A 23,963-nucleotide genomic window follows, 5' to 3' on the forward strand; every position below is an offset into this window, starting at 1 on the left:
TCGTTTGCCAGGATTGCACTGTGTGGACAAGCATCCGGAACTGTGCAATCAGTGCGAACAGCATTTTCCCTACCGCACTACGCAGTTCGCATAGCTACACGTAGCATGCGTAGTGCAAAGTGCACTTTGCATAGCTACGCTTAGCGCTACTACGCAAACTACGCCCAGGGTTAGACAGCATAGAGTCTGTGCATCTTCCTTTGACGTGCTTCAGTACTGCAAATGTTATGTCTTGTGGCCCATGCCTATTTTCTTCGCAGTGCTGAACCATGGGTTGGTTCTGGACTTTACATTTGATCCGTGATTGATGTTGGGTAATACTTTTCTTAACTGCCTGGGTTGTTTTGCCTACATATGCAATCTTTCATGGGTATATCACACAGTAAATTACGTTGGTGCTATTACAGTTTAGGAATTCAGCATGTTTAATAGTTATTTATACCCCAGTATTCAAATTCGTCCCATTCGATGGTACTTGAACATGAGTTACAATTTCCACATCGACGGTGTCCTTCAATCGGGTGTAGTGCTAATATGGTCTGTAGGGCTGCCTTGGGTCTCTTCACCTGTGTGCTGGCATGTACCACTTTGTCCTTGATATTTTTGTTCCTTATCAATGCAAATATCTGTACGTCTCTCAGTTCTTCCAAACCTTTCACAGTATTCCAATTTCTTCTGATGATTTTGTTGACTTCATTGGTCATCCCAGAGAAGGTGGTCACACAGACCTGGGGTGTTTCTTTGGGTAGCAATAGCGTCTCTCTTGGAGTGTACCAGGCCCTTTTAAGTGATCTCTTAAGTAGTTTCCATGGGTAGTTCCTGTCGAGCAGTGTGTTCAGCAGTATGTTTGTGTTGTTAACCGCATCGCTGCTGCGGTCATTTTTGTGCTGCGCGGCTTTTTTACAAAAGCCGCGTTACATGACGAGCTCAGCTCGTCATCCGCACACGCCCCCCGTGGCTGATGACGAGCTGAGCATGTCATCAGCATCGAAGGGGTTAAAGTCATCATCCTTCTTTGCGCAGTTTCGTCTCAATACTCGATACTCAGGAACTTACTGTACGGTAGGTCTTCTCTCAAATTCCTTTGGAGGAAGCTTGAACAATGCAGGAATGTATTTCTGTCCGTATGTTTGGTATATAGAGTTGTATAAATACTCCCATTTTCGTGTTTGACAATGACGTCAACGAGTTAATCTCCTGCTTGCTTGAGTTGATTAGAAACTGTATATCTCGATTTCTGCAATTCAGCCAATCATGGAACTCCTGCAGTGTGTCAACACATTGTCAATATATCGACGCCACAATCGTATGTTGCCTTCACTTCATTGTTGAATTATGTGTCGATTTATTTAAATGTAATATACATTCAAACTGCAGTGACACACATTGTCTCAAGCGCTGCCACAGACCACTTGTTTTGTTTTGTCACGGTGTAGCTTGTAAATAACCTCTGCATATGTGAATATGTGTGCATATATATGGAAAAAGAAATGTTGATGAAGATCCATTTGACAAACGAGTGTTGTGTTGAAGAAGTTGTTTTGAGAAACAAGAACGGGGCACTACTTTCCACTCAAAATGAAAACAAAACAAATAGTTAATTTCGTGACCCTGAATAGGAAAACTCGTGCAGTTTCTTATTCATAAATAAAACTTGAATCCATGGTCTGGGAGGCCTACTGTTGCTGATAATCTACTCTGATTCCAGCCTCCTTAGCCCTCAACCGAATCACTCCCCTATAGGAGACCTACCAGAAGATTTACAGCAGCCCCTAGACACAGTGGTATCAATAGACAGTAAATCATGGGCAGAAATCCAAAGGATAATATTGCACCACACAAGGAGGAGGCTAGAAAAAGAGAGCAAGGCATAAGTACACCTACACCACATTACAGCCCAATTGGCTACCCAGAAAGTAGGAAATAGTGTTGATAAGGAAAACACAAGGGGGCAGATTTACAAGCCCCGTGTGCTACTTTTGTGCCGCTGTTGCGTCACTTCTGTGATGCAGCAGTGGAGTAAAGCTAGCGCCATGCTGCAGGGGATTTACAACGTGAATCATCTAGGGAGATGCGTCACTTTATAAAGCCCTGCGCCACATGAAACCTGCGTCAGGTTTCATGTGGGCGTAATGGCGCAGGGTGTGCGTTCCGGCGCAGGAACGCCTCGGAAAATTGCCTGAGTGAAATCTACAGGATTTCACTCAGTCACTTTTACGACCCCGCTGCGTCAAAACCTTGCGCCTTCTTGAAGCAGGTGTAAGGTGTGACGCACTATATGGAAGATAGGCCGGGTTGGCACAGTGCTGGAGTTGCGTCGCGGCCGTGACACAACTCCAGCAATGCACCAACCGTACGCCGGCAGATGTGACACGCATCTGCCTATCCATGCGCCATGGTGCGCCACATTGTAAATGCTATATATAGAGCACAATGTCCCAATAGGTACCAATAGATAAGGCAATTTCAAGTATGCATGCATCAAGCATTACAGGCAAAGGACAACAAGGAGTCTCAATTCATTCGTGAAAGGCTTATTAATCACCGTTTTTTCAAATGGGAATACAGTTATAAAGCAGCACTGTACATGAAAACATCCATGAGACAACCCAAATGGCACTTGGTGACAAGGTGATAAATAAAGTGAAAGTGACGACGCAAGTGAACGTAGTGAACAGCGTGGTCGGCGCAAAGTGACAAAAAATATACAGTGTAGGCTCAAAAATAAATTCACATTATTTCAGATTACAAGTAGAACACAGTTATGAGCCAAAAGTAATGCGCCAAAGAATTGCGCTGCAGTGTCGACGGCGTTTCGATCCTCAGTGGTTTGGGATCCTCTTCAGGACAGGGTTGACAATTGATGGAGTGCTGAGGTGAAGAAAACTGCTGGTACTGGTTAGTTGCCAGTCGTGAGGTGGCCTTAGATGCAGGCGATCAGAGGAATGAGTCGCGATCCGTCCTGGGGAAAGTCCAGGTATCTTAGATTGATGCCGGTGCAGCGCCTGAGAGAATCTGTGAATCAGTTCCGACTTGCACGGAGTGCAAGTCGGAACTCGCACTACTGATTCAGTCTCCCACAGCGCAAGATTCACTCAGGCGCTGCACCGGCATCAATCTAAGATACCTGGAATTTCCCCAGGACGTATCGCGACTCATTCCTCTGATCGCATGCATCTAAGGCCACCTCACGACTCTTGGCGCATCCCTGCTGATTTGCAGGAATGCGCCAGGTAACGTAAATCTGCCCCAAGGGGTTCAAATGTAGAAATTCAAGCACCTACCATTCACTTCCAGGTGCCACAGCCACTGCCCCAACAGCAGTGGACTCAAATGGCAGCTGCTGAACCTTCCCCAACAAATGATGCAAGGATATCAGCAACAGCAGCAACAGAGGAGATGAAGAGCAAATAAAACACATATGACATGCTATTATTGCAACAGAAAAGGGCAGGGGCGCTTAATAGCGGATTGTCGCTTTTGAAAGGCACAACTGGGACAAGGAGGACATTTTTATCCTGCACAACAATACCAGCAACAGCCACGAGGTTTCGTATACAGGGCACCACAAAGGGCTCCACAACAGCAAATGCAAATGACATTGTGAATTATTTTCAGTGTTTAACAGGGTTCTGAGAAATGATTTGCCGAAGTTACAATATGATAGTACAGTATTACAGTATATCTTTGATCTATCGGTCTGTAGCGACACACAGGAACAGTGCCCAAAGGACACTGTAGAACTACTGATTCTTGTACATAAGGGTTACAAAGTTGAAAACCAGAAACTACAGATTGCGCAATAGCCAGAACAATATTTAGGACCGATAGTGTCATCCGAGGGCTGCCACATTTCCCAGGACATAGAGGAAACAGTTAGAAACCATTAACTACCTTAGACAGTGAAGGAATTACAGACGTTTTTTGGTCCATGTAATTTTTTAAGGCGATGGATTTTTAAGGGCAGTTCCAAAATTGCAGTCTTGTTCCAGATGGTCAGGGGCACGCCCTCAAGGACCACTTTGTTACAGTGGACACCAGAATTACAGAAAAACTTCCACAAATTAAAAGAGTGTATAGCAACTGCCCTAGCACAAGCAACTCCAGATTATAACAGATAGTTGTTTCTGTTTTCCCACACCAATGGAAACACTATGACAATCGTGCTAACAAAAATATCCAGTGGGTCACACGCCAATTGCATTTTTTAAGTGGACTGCTAGATGAAATAATGAAAGGACAGTTTCCCTGTGAACAGAGACTGGCAGCTGCTTCATTTACAGTTGAAAAAGCAGCCATGGTAACAGCATGAAATCCTACAAAACTGTATGTAGAACATGAGCCCTTTGTGGTTCTACAAAGAGCAAACAGTACATTAACTACTCCAAACGCATCTGGATATGAAGTGATACTTTCAAATACAGCTATTAAGATAATTTGTGTTCACAAAGTGAACCCAGCTCAATTTCTCATAGAACCCTTAATAAAGGGTGACCATGACTGTACAACAAAAAATGAAAAAAATAGAAGTATATGCTTCAGAAATAACTTCACACTACAGCAGACTGCTGTACATTGATCCATCAAAGAGGAATAAGATACACACAGTAGTAGACGTAGCAGTAGTAGAACAGTAGCAGAGCAAAGAGTAGCACCAAATGTAGTGTATTCAGTATTACAATACTTACCAGTGCATTCACACTTTTTAGCACAAGCTGCTGAACTGAAAGCCTTGATACAAGATTTGAAAATAGGCTATCCAGACAATGTTACTATCTTTTTCCATTCAGCTTATGTCTCCTCTACCGTACATTCAGGCCTCAGTAAATGGGAAAGAAGGGACTTCAAGAAAAGTGATTGAACACCAGTAGCACATGGTCTCCTCTTGCAAGAATTGGTTTCAGAACCAGGAAGAGGGGGGACAAAAACAATAGTAAAATGTCAAGCACATACTGGGGCATTAGATGCCATTTCCCAATGGAATGACATAGCAGATAAAGCAGATATCCTCACCAATACATACAGTACTAGAAAAATAATTGAACACACTGATGTATCATATCTTACACTAGCAGCACATCATTTGCAAGACATCAAAGAAACAGCTCCACCAGAAGAAAAAGAGGTTTGGGGACAAACAGGATGTGCAGTTTCAAGTGATTTCCTGTACAGACACAGGGAGACTAGTAATGCCACAGTAATTGTTGCAAACAGCATTAACTCATTTATATTTAATACCATGTGGCCAAAGAGAAACTATTAGACACAATTTCTGCTGATTGGTTTGTCTCGGAGCTTCCCAAGTTAATAGACATATTTTTACATCAATGTCTTATATGTAAATAGTATAGTACAACAACATCACCAGTGATACCAGCATCATCCATTCCACGACCTGAAGGCTCCTTTCAAGAATTACACATAGATTAATTGGACATGATTCACAGGTGCTAGAACATGAGATATTTGATTGTAGTTATCATGTCCATCCTCTAGATGGATAGAAGCAGGGCCTTGCCACAGTGCAGGAGAACAAAGTGCAGCTAAATTCCTAGTGAAAGCACTTATCACAAAATGGGAATTCCAAAAGAGATTCATTCAGACAATGTAAAAACATTTCCCCAACCGTATATTTGAACACATGGCTATATTATTTGGCATACAACATTATTTAGTAATAGTCTATCACCCTCAAAGTAACAGAATAGATGAATGCCTTAATGGTGCTCTAAAAGACTAAGTAAGCAAACTATGAATTACAATAAATGCAAACTGGCTTTAATATTTACCATTGTCGTTGTTCGCTATTCTATTCTATTCTATAGTTTTGGTAGAGCGCAAACAGCTGCCCCAGCAATGAGGCGTCCCGGCGCTAAGAACCAAGACCTAGGCCTAGGCGGAAAAGGGTGGAAGGGAATTACGGGAATAGGTACGTTTTTATTGCCTTCCGGAACGCCGGTAGGCTTTCTATGGAGCGAATGTGTTGCGGCAGATCGTTCCAAAGTTTGGCTCCAAGACGCTGGGACGCATAGGAGGTTTTGGTTGGAAGATCGCAGGTTACGTGACGGCGCATAGGGGGTGAGGAGTGGTCGAAGCAGTGGGGGGGTATCAAGTTTGATGATTTTGAAGGTCATGATGAGGGTCTTAAATTTGATTCTGGAGTCGACGGGTAGCCAGTGTAGTTTTTGGATGGTCGCTCTGGCTGAACATCTGCGGGGGAGGCCGACTAGAGTTCTAGCCGCGGAATTTTGCACGCGTTGGAGTCGTGCTACCTCACTTTTGTTGGTGCCAAGGAGGAGTACATTGGCGTAGTCAAGACGCGAGAGGATGGTGGCTTGAATAATAAGTTGGCGAGTTTTGGCGTCGAAGAAGCCTAGTATATGGCTAAGACTCCTCAACAGGCCGATACAGGTGCCTGCAACTTTTTTGGTGTGGGCCTGAAAGTTGAGTGAGGCATCCATCCAAACTCCTAGGTTTTTCACTAGGGATTTGGGAGATGGGATGGTGCCTAGGGAGGACGGCTACCAATGCTCATCCCAGAGGCAGGTGTTTTTGCCAAGGAGTAGCACCTCTGTTTTACCAGCATTGAGCTGTAGACAGTTCATGGTCATCCATTGGGCAACCGCGGAGAGACCGTTTTTAAAACTGGAGGATGAGATGGAAGGACCTTCTGTAAGAGCGATGGCCAGCTGTGTGTCGTCGGCGTACGACACTAATGTCAGGCCCCACTCTTTGGACACCGCCGCCAGAGGCTGGACGTAAAGATTAAAAAGGGATGGGCTCAGCGTAGAGCCCTGCGGAACTCCCTGTGCAATGGGGTGGGGTTTGGATAGAAAGGGGGGGGCAGAGACCCGAAAGGATCTGTCTTTGAGAAAAGACCGGAACCAGTCCAAAGCATGGCCAGATACTCCAAATGTCTCCAAACGATTAAGAAGGATGTCATGGGAAACCATGTCAAAGGCCGCGCTGAGGTTCAGAAGAATCAGCGCAGCACTTTGACCGGCATCTAAAATCGTTCGGAGATGCTCTGTTGAGGCTAGGAGAGCAGACTCAGTACTATGGCCTGGTCTGAACCCATTTTGAGATGGGTCCAGTATGTTGTTTTTGACCATGTGCTGGGATAGAGTACTGTTCACATGTGCTTCAGCGAGTTTGGACAGCCATGGGAGCAAGGAGATTGGTCGAAAATTCTCCGGTTTAGATGGATCTAGAGTGGGTTTCTTGATGATGGGTGAAACCCACGCTTGCTTCCAGGCAGAAGGTACACTCGCTGAGGTAAAGGAGAGGTTCAAAATAGAGGTGAGTGAAGGTAGAAAGAAGTTGAGTGACTCTAAAAATTGAGCCGGGCGCATGGGGTCAGCCGGTGAACCAGATTTAACTTTTTGGCATAGTTTGATGAGGTTATCGCCGGAGATTTCCGGGATGTGAGTCAAGTTAGAATAGTTGGAGGGAGGAGAAGGGCTGTTGGAAGGGCTGGGGGCGTGCTGAGGAAAAGAAGTATAAATTTCTGTACCTTGTCGACAAAGAACCTAGCAAGATCTTCGCATTGTTGCGCGGAGGAGATACTGGGGAGGGGGGATTTGCTGCTCTGAAGTTCTTGAACGAGTTTAAAGACTTCTTTGGCAGGGGTGGGACTAGATTCGATTTTGTCAGCATAAAAGGCAGTTCGCGCAGCACGGATGGCTTTATGGTACATTTTTTGTTGTAGTAAATAGTTGGATTTTTCTTCGCTGTTATAATCCCTTCGCCAGAGGCGCTCCTCCCTTTTACAGTCTTTGCGTAGGGTTTTGAGGGTATCGTTGTACCAAGGGTTGGATGGAGAGTTGCGTCCTTTCAACCATTTTGCTGGGATGAGGACATCTAGCCCTCCCGTGATCCAGTCATGAAACGCGCTGTAGTTGGCGTTGATGTCAGAATTGGTGTCATGGGGAAATTCCCCAAGGGTGGAGTGAAGGTCACTGCGGGACAGTTTGTGCCATGGTCTTTTTAGACGACGGGTCGATGCGGTTTTGTGCCTGCTTTTGTTGACCAATATGGCCAGTTTGATGAGGTAGTGATCTGTCCATCCCATCGGTAAGGGTGTCTCTGATGTAAGTTTCTCCATATTTGTGAATACTGGGTCTAGAATGTGGCCAGCTAGGTGTGTTGGAGTTAAAATAAGAGAATTAAGTTGCAATGCAGAGAGATCCGCGAGGAGATTTTTGATCGTAGCGTCGTTTAGCAGGTCAAAGTGAAGGTTGAGATCGCCTAGAATAGTAAAGTTTGAATTTTTTGTGATTAGAGAGGTTACTGTCTCAAGGAGAGCCTCAATAAATTTTGAAGCGGGGCCAGGCGGGCGATAGATATATAGGCCCGATACAGTGAAGTTGGTGTTTATGGTGATTTTAAAGTGGGCGCTTTCACAGTCGGGCAGTTCTTCCTTAACAAAAGAACAAGGAAACATTTTCTTGTAAATTATGGCGATACCGCCTCCTCTTCCATCCCTATTGATGGTCGACATAAGGTAGTCATCTGGTAGCCTAAGGTTGGGTATGGCAGAGGTGCCATCCCGTAACCAGGTTTCACAGAGGAAGAGGATGTCAGGATCTTCGTCCAGAATGAGGGTATTAACCTCAAGGTGGTGCTTGGCTAGTGACCTCACATTGAGATGGAGAATCGTGATGGGGTGGTATTGTCAGGTTCTAGTAGCTGTCGGATGGTATGGGGGTTAGCGGTACTAAATTCACAAGTTTGACATTGAAGGCAAGTGAGACCAGGCGTACATGTAATGTTTGCGCAGGACCGTCCAGGGTTCCAGGCAAGTAGTTGCTCCCTATCGTAATGGAGGGGTGCTGATGGAGTAAGGCCAGGGGGACTGGCGAGAGGCGATGACTTGGCGAGGACGGGCGAAGACGGGCTTGCCTTAGGCGCGCCCGCTGCGCCCGTCCGCTGCGCGTCCGGTAATGACACACCTTTTATGGGGAGGGAGGAAGGAGGGCGTGGCCTCCACGGGGGCGTGGCCTGTAAGCACGCCGGCAATGGCGCCGTGGTTGTTTTTGTGAGTCCGCTGACAGCGCAGGGGCAGCTGTGCGGTGTGCTTTAGGACCGAGTCCCGTGAAGCCTGGGTGAGTAAGTGCTATAAAATCAGCAAGTTATTCAAGTGACACAAAATTTTTAAAATCAATTAGCGTCTAACTCCCGGCTTTTCGCCTCAGGAGGTTCGAAGGTTCTGGCAGGTGAGCGCTATGGATCAGCGTTATATACCTGCTCGGAAGGGGGCGTGGCCTGTCAGCACGCCGGCAATGGCGCCGTGGTTGTTTTTGTGAGTCCGCTGACAGCGCAGGGGCAGCTGTGCGGTGTGCTTTAGGACCGAGTCCCGTGAAGCCTGGGTGAGTAAGTGCTATAAAATCAGCAAGTTATTCAAGTGACACAAAATTTTTTAAATCAATTAGCGTCTAACTCCCGGCTTTTCGCCTCAGGAGGTTCGAAGGTTCTGGCAGGGGAGCGCTATGGATCAGCGTTATATACCTGCTCGGAAGGGGGCGTGGCCTCCACGGGGGCGTGGCCTGTCAGCACGCCGGCAATGGCGCCGTGGTTGTTTTTGTGAGTCCGCTGACAGCGCAGGGGCAGTTGTGCGGTGTGCTTTAGGACTGAGTCCCGTGAAGCCTGGGTGAGTAAGTGCTATAAAATCAGCAAGTTATTCAAGTGACACAAAATTTTTAAAATCAATTAGCGTCTAACTCCCGGCTTTTCGCCTCAGGAGGTTCGAAGGTATTCTCCTTCTTCGGACCATCATTTGACACCACATCGAATTGTTACAGGCAGATCGATGCCAATGGGTTATGCACCTCAGAGAAAAAATACTAAAGCACAAAAAACGATTGATTTAGTGTGGCAAGAAATGTCAGCATATATGAATGCACTAACACATGCTGTGCAAGTTTATGCCAGTTCAGCTGCAAGCAAGCTCCACTGCCCCATCAGTGGTACCACAGAACAACTTCTACCCGGGATGTCAAGTCTTCGTGAAAACCTTGTGAGACAATGAATGCAAAAACATTTCCATCCACCCTACAAAGTTATTCAAGTGCGGTGAAAGCTGAAGCACTGGATCCATGTTGCTATCTCTCACACTAATAAAAGTGAGAGCTTGCTAGATAGTCATTTTCAGATGTTGCTGATCCCCTCCTTACGACATAAGGGTCTGCCAGGTAGTAACAAAAGGGCATATTATCAAGGACTTTATCGCCGCTTCAGCTGGACTTTTTCCCCCTAATGCGGCGATAATTTCATCGCCCTATTAGCAAGCTGTCGCCAACAGCAGTTAGCGACAGTTTGTAGGCGATAGCAAGTGGTTTGGGGCCTGCTTTGCATGTCAGCGATATTTATCGCTAATGACATGCAAAGTGGGTGTACCCAACCTGTTCGCGACTGAAAGCAGTTGCTAACATCGCTATCGCCTATTGTCAATGCAGGCACAGCGAATAAAAAACGCCTGCTCAGACCACTTCTTAACCTGTATATCCAATGGGAGTTGGATATTCAGGTTAAGACCCAATTGGTGTTAATGCATGAATATCGCTGATTTTCCACTGATATTCAAGCATTGAGCCTCTATCGCCGGATATTTTATCGCATTTGAGATAAACGTTGCTAATAGCACGTTATCTCTGAGATAAAATCCGCCGATGCACGGCGATGAAAAAAATATCGCTAAGCTCATTTAGCGATAAATATCGCTAGTTGTTGATAATATGCCCCAAAGAGTTGCTGATCCCCTCCATGCGAAATAAGGATCTCCCAAGTAGCACTGCAAATGTAACGCCACAAGCACCTAGAGATGACAGGAATGTATCTGCTCGATCATCCAGGAAAAAAACTAGACTCTACAGCACACCCTTTACATACATTATGTATGGGGAATGTTTGGTATAGTAGTTTACACACCACTGTTAGAGAACACTCCAGCATGTCATGCTTTGTTTGCTCGCTGATACCACTGAAATACTGAGTGAAAGAAAAAAATAGGTCCAATGCGTCTTTTAGCAATAATGTCCTGTTACTTTGAGGGTCAGATATAGTATTCCAGGTACAATTTTAGTACACAAAAATGAACACCACAGCAGTGTTAGGAGGAAGAGCACAAAGACATTACAACAATGGCAGCAAAATAGATGTAAAAAGCAGGGCACAGGAGTGTGAAGAATGGCCTACACTTACCTTTCGGAGAGCCAGCCACAGTAGGAATGCCGGATTCATATCACTTTTGCAATATATCCCTCCAAAATACTACAGGAAGTATCATACAATGTCACAGAAAGATGCAATAAAACAAACAATACATGTAGCCCTCTATGGGACCAATAAGTCATTGGTATGACCCATTTTGACCCATTATCAGTGCAATGAGTATTTTACCACCCCTGAAATTCACTATATGTTTGAGGGAATGAAAGAGACTGTAGAAAGTTCGAGGGAATGGGACAGAGCGCATAGGAAGAGACAGAAACTGTAAGAGAATATTAGACCTCCAATGCTTACAGAAAGGAACAGCGGCATTGATGGATACCTACTGGGCATACGGTACACAAGCACATTATCATTTGCCCAAAAGTTGGCTAGGTGTTTGTTCTCTTGTTATGCTAATGTCTCAAACACTGGTGGTACCATTGCACGAAAATCTTATGGTGAGTGACATTTCCACACTTGAACAAGAGAGAAAGCATGCCCTAACACACAGATGGAAGAAAAGCATCCGTCAGCAGTTTGCTCTAGATGCCAAAGGTGTGCATAAGAGTTTCTGTTGTTCTCCAAAAGTGAAGTATGAGGAGCAAGCATCTCCCCTGGGAGACTGTTTCCAGTGTTCAAAACAGCTGCAAATGCCAGATGGCTGCAACAGATGACATGTATACCTAATGTTGATGGCCAACGGAACAGACAATGGGTTTAATGTCATCAGAGAAGGGCAATGAGAATGATGGTGATGCAACACTGTGTTGTGCTGGACTTGCTCACAGCCATGGAAGGAGGAGTGTGTGCCAATATTGGCTCCTCCTGCTGTTTGTTCATTACAGGAAATGATGAACCCTACCCTATACAAAGCAATGCTAGCTTTGCATGCTCAGAGAAAACATGGCCCCAGAAAAAATTAAACCTACTGATTGGTTTTCAAAGTGGTTCTCATGGTTACAATCCTGGATGTCAGGGTTATTTAAAGCCCACCTACCCATCATAATAGTACTATTGCTATGCTGCTGTTGCTTCTAGCTAATATTACAATGCTGTCAGAGAGGGATGGCTGAGAATCATTTCATTTTGCTGTGAGGGGAATGTCTGTGTTATTTTCCTCTGCTCACTTTACCTGCACCAGCTCCGTGAGGGGAACGGCAAGCACCGGGGCATCCACGCCGGAGACTCCATTACCCAGAAGGCCCTCTGTGGTGCCGATGAAGGGCGTCACTGTGGGGCGACTGAGCCCTGAAAAGCAACTCGGCATCACGGCAGCGTGGGACTTGCGCGGGTGGCGCCCGGGCCAAGGCCGAGCCAAGGGCAGGCCCGTCAGCGCCCGTCAGAGACCGGAGGAGACTGGACTGGGACACCCCCCTTTCAACCAGAGTTTTGCTGATTGTAACCCCTCCCAGGTGAGCCAAGTATACCTCCATATACTAGTAAGATATATGCTAACGAGACCATGGGGAAGCGTGTGGGTCAATCGGGATTTAGGCCTACTGCAACAAGTATTTACAGTATGTTGAAAAGAGCAGTCAGCATTGTCTGTAATGAAATCAAACTCACTAAGGGGCGTCTTTCTCTTGGCCTGGGGGTACCACTTCAAACTACTATTCTGACAACAGAAGTTATAAATCCAAATACCAGTGACTTAGACATTTGTACTACTACCTATGAGGAGCATAGAGGTGACTCTATAACCCATGCCCCTGTATCAGACACCCCAACAAACATTGGTGCACCTACTGGGGCGAAACGCAACAGGAAACCAGTTAAGGCAGTGCCAAGAGAAAGCAACTGACTTGACCTTGTTCATCTTGCACAACGTTGAACTCTTGTATCCTCCCTTCTACCAATCTTACAACAGTTGCGGCTCAGGTACACGTTTTAGATACCAACCCCCTCTATTGCTCTATCGGAACTCAGACTGAAACTGACCAGTTTCTTATTGATAGTAGCAGTAGGAGTGAAGGGGCCATAACCCATATCGTGGGTGCTATCACTGACCGTGTTAAGAGCGCATTTGACTGTTTGTTCTCCACTTTGAGGGATCGTTTGCGCTTGGTGCCCCCTACACCCAAACCTCTGATTTTTGTACTGGTACCCCCGTAGATGCTAATGTGATTGTGTCTCCTGATTTGGGGATACCTACCATGTCAACCATGTCACCTAATAATGCTTGAATTTACCAACAGCCCCCAAATGATCCCCCTAATTTGAATGCAGGCTCTACTCACTGAGATATTTGTAATAAAATCCGCTTGAGTTGCGAACCAGGGAGTATTGGTGGGACGAATAGGAAGATTGTGAATGATGGCATTAACAGAACTGCTGATGTATATGTGACACACATCATGCCACCCATTAGCATCCCCTCTGTGGCTTTAACTAATGCTAACGCTGTTGGCAACACCCCACAAGAGGGTGCTATTGATCCCACCTGTTCGTCAGACCCTCATGGGAGCAATTACGCTGTAAGAGTGTGGATTGGCTTTCCAAACATAAAAGGTTTAGGACATCCCTAATCGAGAACATTATTACGGTGCGGAGAGTAGGATGGGTGGGTACGTCCACAAAATCCATTAAGGGGATTGTATAGTTATTAACTTTCATAGACCATCTGTGGCAAAAGCAATATTATCGCTGCAGGAGGAGCAGGCTAATTTTATTACTAGTATCTGGGCTTTACCATTAGGCTACTTTTATAAGCCCATATTAGAGGTACCCGCCCCGCACTAATATGTCTTGTATTCCCCGTCCTTTTCGCATACTCAACAGATTTACACCCTTAACAGGTTTGGACTGCCAAGATTGTCTGTCTAGTCCACTCATAAATCAAGAGCCCCCAGAGGTAGAAGAGTCAGCATCTTGCCGAACTTGCCCCCAGCCCCGTGAACTTGACATCCCAACTGTTTCTAATGAAGATTCCATCCTTAAAATATTGAGTTGGAATGTCGCAGGCTTGATATCCAAATTAAATCTACCAGACTGGTTGGAGTTAATCCATAGTAAAGATATTGTAATGTTCCAAGAGACCTGGGCAACCCAGGAGTTGTTCCTGGAGGGGTTTGAATGTTTAAATATCGTATCCCCTACTCCTGATTCAGGTCGGCCAGCGGGAGGCCTTTCAACTTGGATTAACATCAGGGCAGGTGGTCGCACTTGAGTTCTGCCAACCAATAATGATAAATTTCAGGTCACAATTTACACCCGCGGGATTTCACTATATTTGATTAATTTTAATAATGATGATTTTAAAACTGTCCCCAATATGAACTTTATTGAGTTGTTTAAATTTGTTTCTAACCTACATACAGTTAATAGTGGTGCCCAAGTCAAGGGAATTTGTTCAGGTGGTATTTTCAACGTAAAAATCCCAACGGGTATTTATTCAGCTATTTACCCTACCGACACAAGACCGTTATGTCACAGAGGACACCAGTTATTGGACCTTTTAAGCTCAAATAACTTCCTGGATGTTATGGAGCTCGCTGCTGTGCCCTCTAGAGTTGGACACATAGAACCCACCTATAAAGGCAGGGGCTCAGCCTCTAACATAGACAATATTTTTATCACTGCTTGTTTAGAAAATTGCGTGTTAAAGGCGAAGGTAATTCTCACACTCCAGGGGGACCACAACCCGATCAATTTGACCCTGAGTCTTACACCCAGACCAATTTATGATAATGCCCAGGATGCCAGTGATCTGACTCCTACTACTGACAACCTCAGAGTGGTTTGGCGTGACATAGATAATAAAGTGGTATTCGAAAGGATGGTACGGTTTTACCCTGATTTGATTAACACCTGTCTGACGTACAGAGAATGCAACTTGGAGGTAATCGGTGCCTTCTCAGAGCTTTGCACTGGCATCAAATCACTGATGTCCGTGCCCAATAAGAAAACTAATTTAGACTCAAGTTGGTTTAACGCTGAATGTTCCTCAGCTAATGGAGCCCTGCGAAGGGCGCTTGCCAATAAAGCTAGAGACAGCTCCCCTGTTAAATCACTTAGGCTGAGATACAAGAGAGTAATCACAATCAGAAAGGAGGAGATTATAAAAGAGCATTGGGATAACCTCACTCTGGCAAACACTTTTAAAAATGGCAAGGACTTTTGGCAGGTTGTTAAAGGTAAGAGGTCTCTGGGAAACCCTATGTCATCAATTAGTTGTAATATTCCCAGTGAGTCTTGGGAGGCCCATTTTAGTAAGATCTATGCTGCCCCTGATGCTCCCTCTGTTATTAAGGAGAATTTGCCAATTACCAGGATCCCAATTATTCTAGTGGAGGTAGAGGAGGCCATTGAACAGAGCCTGGGATGTAAAGCCCCCGGGCCTGACGGTCTGCCCATTGACCCTATTAGAAGTCACCCTGATTTCTGGGCACCACTACTGTTAAACGTTTTTAACAATTTAACCAATTCCTCTATACCCCACACTTGGTCCTTCAGCATTATAGTGCCGATTTTTAAGAAGGGGGACCGCTCAAACCCAAGTTTCTACAGGCCGATCTCCCTAATCGATAATACTTTGAAAATCTTAGGGAGGGTACTGTATAATAAAATTAGGTCATGAGTCGAAGAATGTCAGATTTTACACCTGTGTCACTTGGGGTTCAGGAGTAATACCAGCACTGTGGAACAATGCCTTAACCTCAACTTGATTATCAGCAAATATAACATAGCTAAGAAAACACCTGCATATCTGGCATTTTTATGGACCTTACGTCGGCCTTTGACTTTGTTAATAGATCTCGGCTGTAGACAACCCTTTTAAATTATGGTTTGGAGGAGCCCCTTGTTTCCTTTGTAGCTTACTTGCACAAAGACCTACACGCCCGGGTGCGTATTAGCAAGGATGGGTAAGTCTCCAAAGCCATTGATGTTGGTAGGGGGGTCAGGCAGGGCTGTGTCCTGGCCCCGCTCCTATTTATTTTATACATCAACGATCTAAACAAGTCTTTGGCAACATTAACTCAGGATGTCCCACTTATTAATGGTAACAAACTCCCTGCATTGTTATATGCCGATGATGCGGTGCTGATGGGGCGTACCCCAAAAGCTCTCTGCATCTTGGTCCATGGCTTTGTAGAGTTTATGGCAGCCTTGGATCTATGCACCAATTAAAAAAAATCTTTTTTAATGGCGTGTGGGGCAAAGAAGTATTTTAAATTATCGATAGTCTTAAACTCGAATTGTTTACAGAGCACTCGCACTTTCCCATACCTTGGCTTGGTATTTGCATCAAATGGGTTGTGGACTGACCATGTGGCCTACTGTAGGAGGAAGTTTACTAATTCAATTAATACTATACTTGGGCTTCCTAAGCAGAGGAATGTTGAGGTAGTGTCCAGTTGCTACTAGCATCCAGGGTGAAGAGAACAGATTCTGTCATAAAATCCTGGGTGGCCCATCTCATCATCTAAATATGCTAGTCACTGTGAACTCAGTCTTCCATACATTGAAGACTACATTAAGGCCAGCCCAACCCTATTTTGGTTGATAATTTGTAAAAATCCAGCGGCTCAACTAACCAGAGAGATAATCTCAGACTGTCTGAAATGTGACAGGGGGATGGATATACCATGGTTGGCTGTGGTTCACAAAAGTCTAGTTACTGTGAACCTAGAATCTGCGGGCCATATTATCAAGAAAGGGCAATACATTATCTCCGCTTTTATCGGCAGGAAACTGCCGCTAAAGCGGCGATAATGAGCTTGATAATATGCCCTTGTCAATTCCCATAGAAGCCAAGGTTCTGGTGTTAACCTGGGCTTCTATGGTAATTCACAAGGGCATATTATCAAGCCCATTATCGACCAGCACCGACGACTTCATCAGCATGCACGCCCTGACCTCCACCGACTACATCCTCCTCGGAGACCTGAACTTTCACCTGGAGAACAACAACGACAGCAACTCCACCACTCTGGTCGACAACCTTGCCAACCTCGGACTAAGAAAACTCATCACAACGCCGACCCACTCTGCCGACCACACCCTAGACCCGGTCTTCTCCTCAAGCTCCCACATCTCCTTCAGCCACACAACCGAACTCCTCTGGACCGACCACCACTGTGTCCACTTCACCTTCCAGAAACCCGCCACACACCACCGCTTCCAACAGATCCGACGCCGCTGCTGGAACAAAGTCACTGAAGACCAACTACAGACAAACCTCGCTCTCAGCCCACCCACCGACCCCTCCAACACGGACGATGCGGCCCACAAACTCGGATGATGGATAGACAACTGAGCCAACACCCTAGCCCCGCTGAAAAAAACACCTAAAGAGACACCAGCAAGAGAGCCAGCTGGTTCACCCCGGAACTCCTAGCATCCAAGCGGACCTGCCGAAAACTAGAGAAAAAGTGGCACAGTGAAAAGACACCGGACAGCCACGCAGCACACAAAGACGCCATTCGCAACCACCATCATTTCATCAGGTCCACCAGGAGGATCTCCTTCAAAGACCGCCTCGACAACAAAGCACACAACATCAAGGAGCTCTTCAACATAGTGAAGGAACTCTCTAACCCCAGCTCCAACGACATCCCACCGTCGCAAGCCCTGTGCGACTCCCCCGCCACCTTCTTCCATCGCAAGATCTCCAACATCCACGACAGCTTCAACACCCAGTCAGCCCCAACAGACACCGACACACTAGACCCGCCGCACACCATTGACCGTAACCCCCTGACAGCATGGACCAACTTGAACATTGATGACGCCATCAAAACCATGAGAACAATCCACTCTGGCTCCCAGTCAGACCCTTTCCCGCACCACATCTTCAACAAAGCCAGCAGCTCCATTGCACCCCACCTGCGCAACGTCATTAATCTTTCCTTCAAGACCGCGACCTTCCCAGAGAGCTGGAAGCATGCCAAGATCAACGCCCTACTCAAAAAAGCCAAGGCGGACCCAAGGGACCTCAAGAATTTCCGGCCCATATCCCTGTTCCCAGCCAAGGTCATCGAATAGATCGTCAACAGACAGCTAACCCGATACCTCAAAGATAACAACATCCTGGACCCATCCCAGTCAGGGGTCCACAGCAACCACAGCACAGAGACCGCCCTCATCGATGCCACCAAGGCCACGCCTTGAGACCCTCGCGGGTAAGGTGCGCGCTTTACAAATTCTGTGATTGATTGATTGAATGTGTCTTTGCATGCAATAGTTCAGGAAGCCTCATGGCCATGAATAAAGGTGATCCTAAGAAACCGGCGCGGTTATTTGATGGGTAGAGAGAAATAAATGACCACATTTGACAGTATCACAAACTTACTAATAGCAGAAGTTTTCATCCTGTCTAGTTTATCCTATTTTTGAAAACCTTCGCAAATACTGTGAAGTTCACAAACATAGATGTTCAGGAATGTGCCCGCTCATAGAATTAAACATTAGTGAATTCGGTCTGTAGATAGTACATTATTTACATGTTTTACATTTTCCAGGAGCAGATGAGAAATGGGTTGTGGGGTTTAGGTATGGTATTTCCACTTGGAGCAGGTGTTTTTGAAGATCTGCAAATTTCGAATGACTGAGTTAACACAATTCCACTCCGTTTTTATTTTAGAATGGTTTGATAACTGAAGGTGCTTTAGTCAGACAGAGTTTACGTTGTGCTTCAAGTTATTCCTGGTTGGATGACAGATTTCGTGTTGTTTTTCTGTCAATGCAATTGTAAATCTCTCTAGCTCAAATGTAGCATGCGAGCCAGAAATTTTGATCCTATGCATGTTTTTAGGTTGAGCCTAGTGCAGTGCATTCACTGCTCTAGGAAATCGGCATCTTGGTATCACTTCAGCTTTTGCTGTGGCTCATGCATGTGGTGCACACACACCATTGGCCTTTGCGTCTGGTTTAGCACGCAATTGGCCAAAGGCATGTGGATGTGCTAGCTTTTAGGGAAATGTTTCCCCCCCACTGCGTTTTGCTCTCGGGAGCCAGCAACGGCGTGCAGGGCTGTCTGTTTTGGCTGAGGTTTCCTTGTGCATTGTTCAGCAGATGGCTTTTTTGAACACACACCACATTTCTTTTTAGGTCTTGCCTAAGCCAGCTCTCGTGAGCTTCTCTGCAAGACTTCTAGTAGGGACTTTTAACTTGGAGAACACGCTTGAGCACACACTTGTGCGTGTGCTCAAACGCTATTGGCCTTTGCGTGGGTCTTTCTAAGAAAGACAGCACGCAATTGGCCAAAGGCAGTGCATGTCCCGCCTTCTCTCTCCCCTGGCCTAGGGAGCTCGGGAGCGAGCAGCAATGCAGCCTGGTGCCAGCTGCATACCTCGTATTCCAGTGCACGCACACCGTGCTTGTTGCTGCATGTAATAGCCCGGCGTTGGCCTGCCTCCAGGAAGTCAAGTCGTTCTCAGTTTAAGTGTATTTTTAAAAGTTCTTGTAAGAGCGTACAGATTCGGAAATTTTATATTCTAGTAAACTGCATATATGCAGTTGTGGCTGTCATTTTAAAAAGACAATATTTTCAACATTACAATTGTTTGTGTTTTCCCCTTTAAATCTATTGTGCGTTTGGTGGCATCGCTTCACAAGCAGTTTGTGTTGAACTGCGCCTGCAGTCTTCCCAAACGTAATTTTTTTCAACATTTTATTCCAACATTTGCTTTGGGTTACTTCTAAAAATGTAGTGTTACATTTATTGCCATTCAACAGGAAATGCACAGACGCCTATGTATGGGTCTATTGTAAACTCAACATTCTTTTTGTGCGGTTACTGTCCTCAATTATGTGGCAGTGCTTGTGTATGTGACCGTCAATAACATGTTTTTTTCCCCTGGTGCTTGTTTTGTTACTGTTCGTAATAAAACAGAACATGTTTAACCCAAGAGCCTTTTGTTTCTGCTTTTAAGGGTATAGAGAACTAGACACGGACACTATTAGTTTATATGGTGTTTTTAAACCACCCCAGTAGCCAAATCTACTATAAGTTAATATTGACGTGTTAAATGTAATCGTTAGAGTGAAGGGCCTTTGATCACCGTGCTAGAGATATGACCAGTTAATTATTAGAATAAAGCCAGTACGCCTTCCCTATTTTTTGTCTCGCATACAGACAGACCTCTTTGGCTTTATCAAACCTATTGTGTACAATATCTGTATTTACAGTGACTTTGGGACCGCCCATTGAATGGCCTTTCTATCGGTTCCATTTACTTGCTCCATATTTCCTGGCTTTCTTTCCTCACGTGTTTGACCCCCTCTTGAAGCCCAGACGTTTTACTATCCTTATAATTGGAATATTTTTACCCTCCCACTTCCTACATTCAGTGAACTACCTTTTCTTTTGCTGCCAGAATTGCTTGGGATTGCATGTGTGTTTTTTTTGTTTGTTAAACTTTGCAGGCCGCCCGACTCGTCGCCGCAGGTGACCCTCATAAGAGGGCGGACACCATCCTCCCCCTGCTGGGCACCCCCCGGAGGAATGGGATGGTGTCGCCACGCAGCATGGAACCCTGGGTTGCCGCCGGAGTGGAGACTATGGGAGACCTCTACACGGATGGGGGCCTACTTCCTTTTACGGAACTATCGGAGGGCACTGGCCTGCCGCCAGGCCAATTCCTGCTCCACGCGTCAGTGGTGAGGGCCTACACGGAGTCCTGGGGGGACATCCAGGAGGAGCCACCGCTCCATCACTTGATCCAGTACCTACACGTTATGGGCAGAGGATCACACATTACACACTGGCTGGCGCAGGCGCTCCTCATACACACTCAGCGGTCCACACAACCAATTAGAGACAAGTGGGCGGTCCACCGGGGGAGGGATTGGACAGACAAAGAATGGAAACTAGTCCTAGCCAGCCCTGTGAACATCCCACGTAACTCCCGATTCCGCACTATACAACTGTATATACTGCATCAGGCATACCTGTCGCCAGACAGAATAAATAAGTACTTCACGACAGACACAGCAGCCTGCCCCAGGTGCGACCTGCTAGATGCCGACATACTGCACATGCTTTGGAGCTGCCCGACTCTGTCCACATACTGGGGGGAGGTGACATCACTCCTGACGCACAGCACAGGCCCGGGGCTACCTAACACGTGGGAGGCATGCGTTCTTGGGCTATACAAGAGGACTAAACAAAATAGAACACTGGCTCGGTTCTGGGACCTAGGCCTCATCACAGCCAAGCGCCTACTCACCAGGCACTGGAAAAGCAGAGACCCACCGACTCCCGCACACTGGCACGCATCCTTTCTCAACTGGGCCAGAGCAGAGGGCACGGCACTGCGAGGTGAGGAGATTGCGGGGTTGAGACAATTCCCGATCGCACACGTCTGGGAGGATATCCTGGGGTCCCTGCGGGGGGAGGGCGAGACCAGAGGACTCACGCAGAGACAGCTGGGAAGGGTAGGAGCCCCGCGAGCGGCGACACCATAGACGGGGATACACGCCGCGATGGCCCCCCCCACCCCCTCTGAGTGCACGGCACTGACCCCCCCCGACACACATGCCACGACCAACAACCGGCCGCACACACGAGGGCCCTCCACCACATAATAGATCGAACACTGCTCTTAGCAACTTTGCCTCGACCCGGTCCCCTAGAGTACACTTTCCCCCCCCCTCCCCCCCCCATGTCCGACCCCCCCCACGCAACCCCAAGTTAAGAGTTTCACACTCCTGTCCATGCCAGCCGCGTGAACACCCACCACCACACAGCGGAGGTCAAGTACCACTGCCTGGACACTCGGCAGGGAACACGGGAGCGGGTGACACCCACCGACGGTACAACAGTGGCGACGCATATATCTGCCACACGCGCCGCATACTGACTTGACAGATGGGGGGTCACCACCGCACACCGAACCCGTTCTGCACCAGCTCTACAGCTACATACATGAGCGAGCCATTGACCCCACATTTCATTGATGCGCCACCAGCGCATGCCTAACACGTCGATGGGACGTTGGTGCCGTGCGCACCGATGGTACGGGGCGCGGCACTGGCATCACAGACACGCTGGGAAATACTGATATGGTCATCCCTGTTTTATGTTGAAAAAGTTACTGGTTGAATTATAGAAAAATGTAAAAATGAGACGTCAATTTTAGAACTGACCGTGTGCGTAATGTGAAGAGTATACATATTCCACCAGTGAAGAGGCACGCCGGACCACGAGCGAGAAGATGCATAATGCCCTCCCCTGTAACACTATGTCCCTACCATACACAGATTTCTTGCAGCCGGCCCGCAGGGTTGTAGGCTCAGCTATATGTACTGCACCTTTTTTTTTTTCTCACAATAATAAACGTCTTCAAAAAAAAAAAAAAAAAAAAAAAAAAAATAAGAGGGCGGACACCATAGTGCCACAAGATGGCAAGCGCACCAGCCTTCTGGTGGGCAGCGGCTGGGTGCCGCTGCGGTCACGTCACTTCCGGTAAGGGGGGGGTCGGGTATTTAGGCTTCCCCCTCCCTCTGAGCGCCCTCTTTGTCGCTCCTACTGCCCTCGATGTTGGTGCCCAGGATCATCAGGATCAAAGGTGAGAGGCTTTTCCCCCTTCGTGCTCGCTCCCCCCATTAGGGGGGTTGAGATGGGCCGGGCGGCCTGCTTAGTATCGGGCCGCTGAAGCGGGGACATTTAAATGTCGAGGCTATGTGGAGTTAATTAATTTTGTGTAGTTTGTTCTCGGGGGGGCTGGGCACTGGGCGGGGTTCTGTTGCCGTTTGGTATCCAACTATTTTATGGTGTATCGGATGATGTCTTATTTAAAGTACATTCCGTATTTTCTATCATCCTTACTTGCGGAGCGGGTTTACGTAGGATAGTTTCTTTTCTGGGCAGTGGGTGTGGCTCATTTACCTGCGCGCTCGCCTCCGGCCCTGGGGACCTGGGTTCATTTCCAGAGTCCACGGAAATGGCACTCATGGCATTTCGTACGAAGCACGCGGGTATTCAGTTGGAGTATCAGGGGTCGGGGAGGTCTCTTGTCCTGGATAGTAGTTAGCACTAGCATCTCTCCCGAGTCTGGAGTAACCTCGAGCTTTAGCAGCATCTCGCTCCGTCCAAGTGAGGCAGCGGGTTCGCGGCAGTCCCTTCTCCTTTAAAGTGTAAAGTCAGTCAGCTAGCGGGCACGCAAGAGGAGCGGATGGCTGCCCGCACTCTTTCCTAGGTGGTCCTCTCCTCAGACCCTCCGGGGCCTGCAGTCCATTCCTCTACATGTAGTCGCCTGCCTACCTCTTTGCGTGGGGTCGGTCCACACCGCTGAGTTTCTCCCAGGTCGGGTAGGCCAGCTGTACCTCGTGACCTCCAATTAGCGCGCGGGTTATGGGGTTCGGCAGTGGCCATTTTCGGGGGCGCCATTGTCCGGCCGCGTGGGATATACGGGGGAGGGGCGTGGGTGTGTGGCCATTTTGGGGCAGCTTTGGACCATGCCTACCTCGTAGTGCAGGGGCCGGAGTGCACGGGGCTAAACTGCTTTCTTTATGGTCTTGGGCACTCGTCCTTCCGACATATCTTGGACTTCCTTCACTGCACTTTGGGGGCTATGCGGTGTCCAGCATGTGCTCAGTGATGGAGCGCAGGCCCGCAGGTACGATGCCTATAATTTTATGCCCGCATTCCACTTTCTCTTTCCGCATACCATTCCTTGATTGGTGGGCTATCCTGTTCTGGCAGCCTCCACTGTTTGGTCATCTGTGCAGGTTGCCAAGCAGGGGGATTCAGTGCAAGTTGCAACTTCACCTGTGGCTAACACAATTTTGAATGGGGCACCGAGCGTGGCGCC

The sequence above is a fragment of the Lissotriton vulgaris genome, chromosome 5 (assembly GCF_964263255.1).
Source record: "Lissotriton vulgaris chromosome 5, aLisVul1.2, whole genome shotgun sequence".
In the NCBI taxonomy this organism is placed as follows: Eukaryota; Metazoa; Chordata; class Amphibia; order Caudata; family Salamandridae; genus Lissotriton; species Lissotriton vulgaris.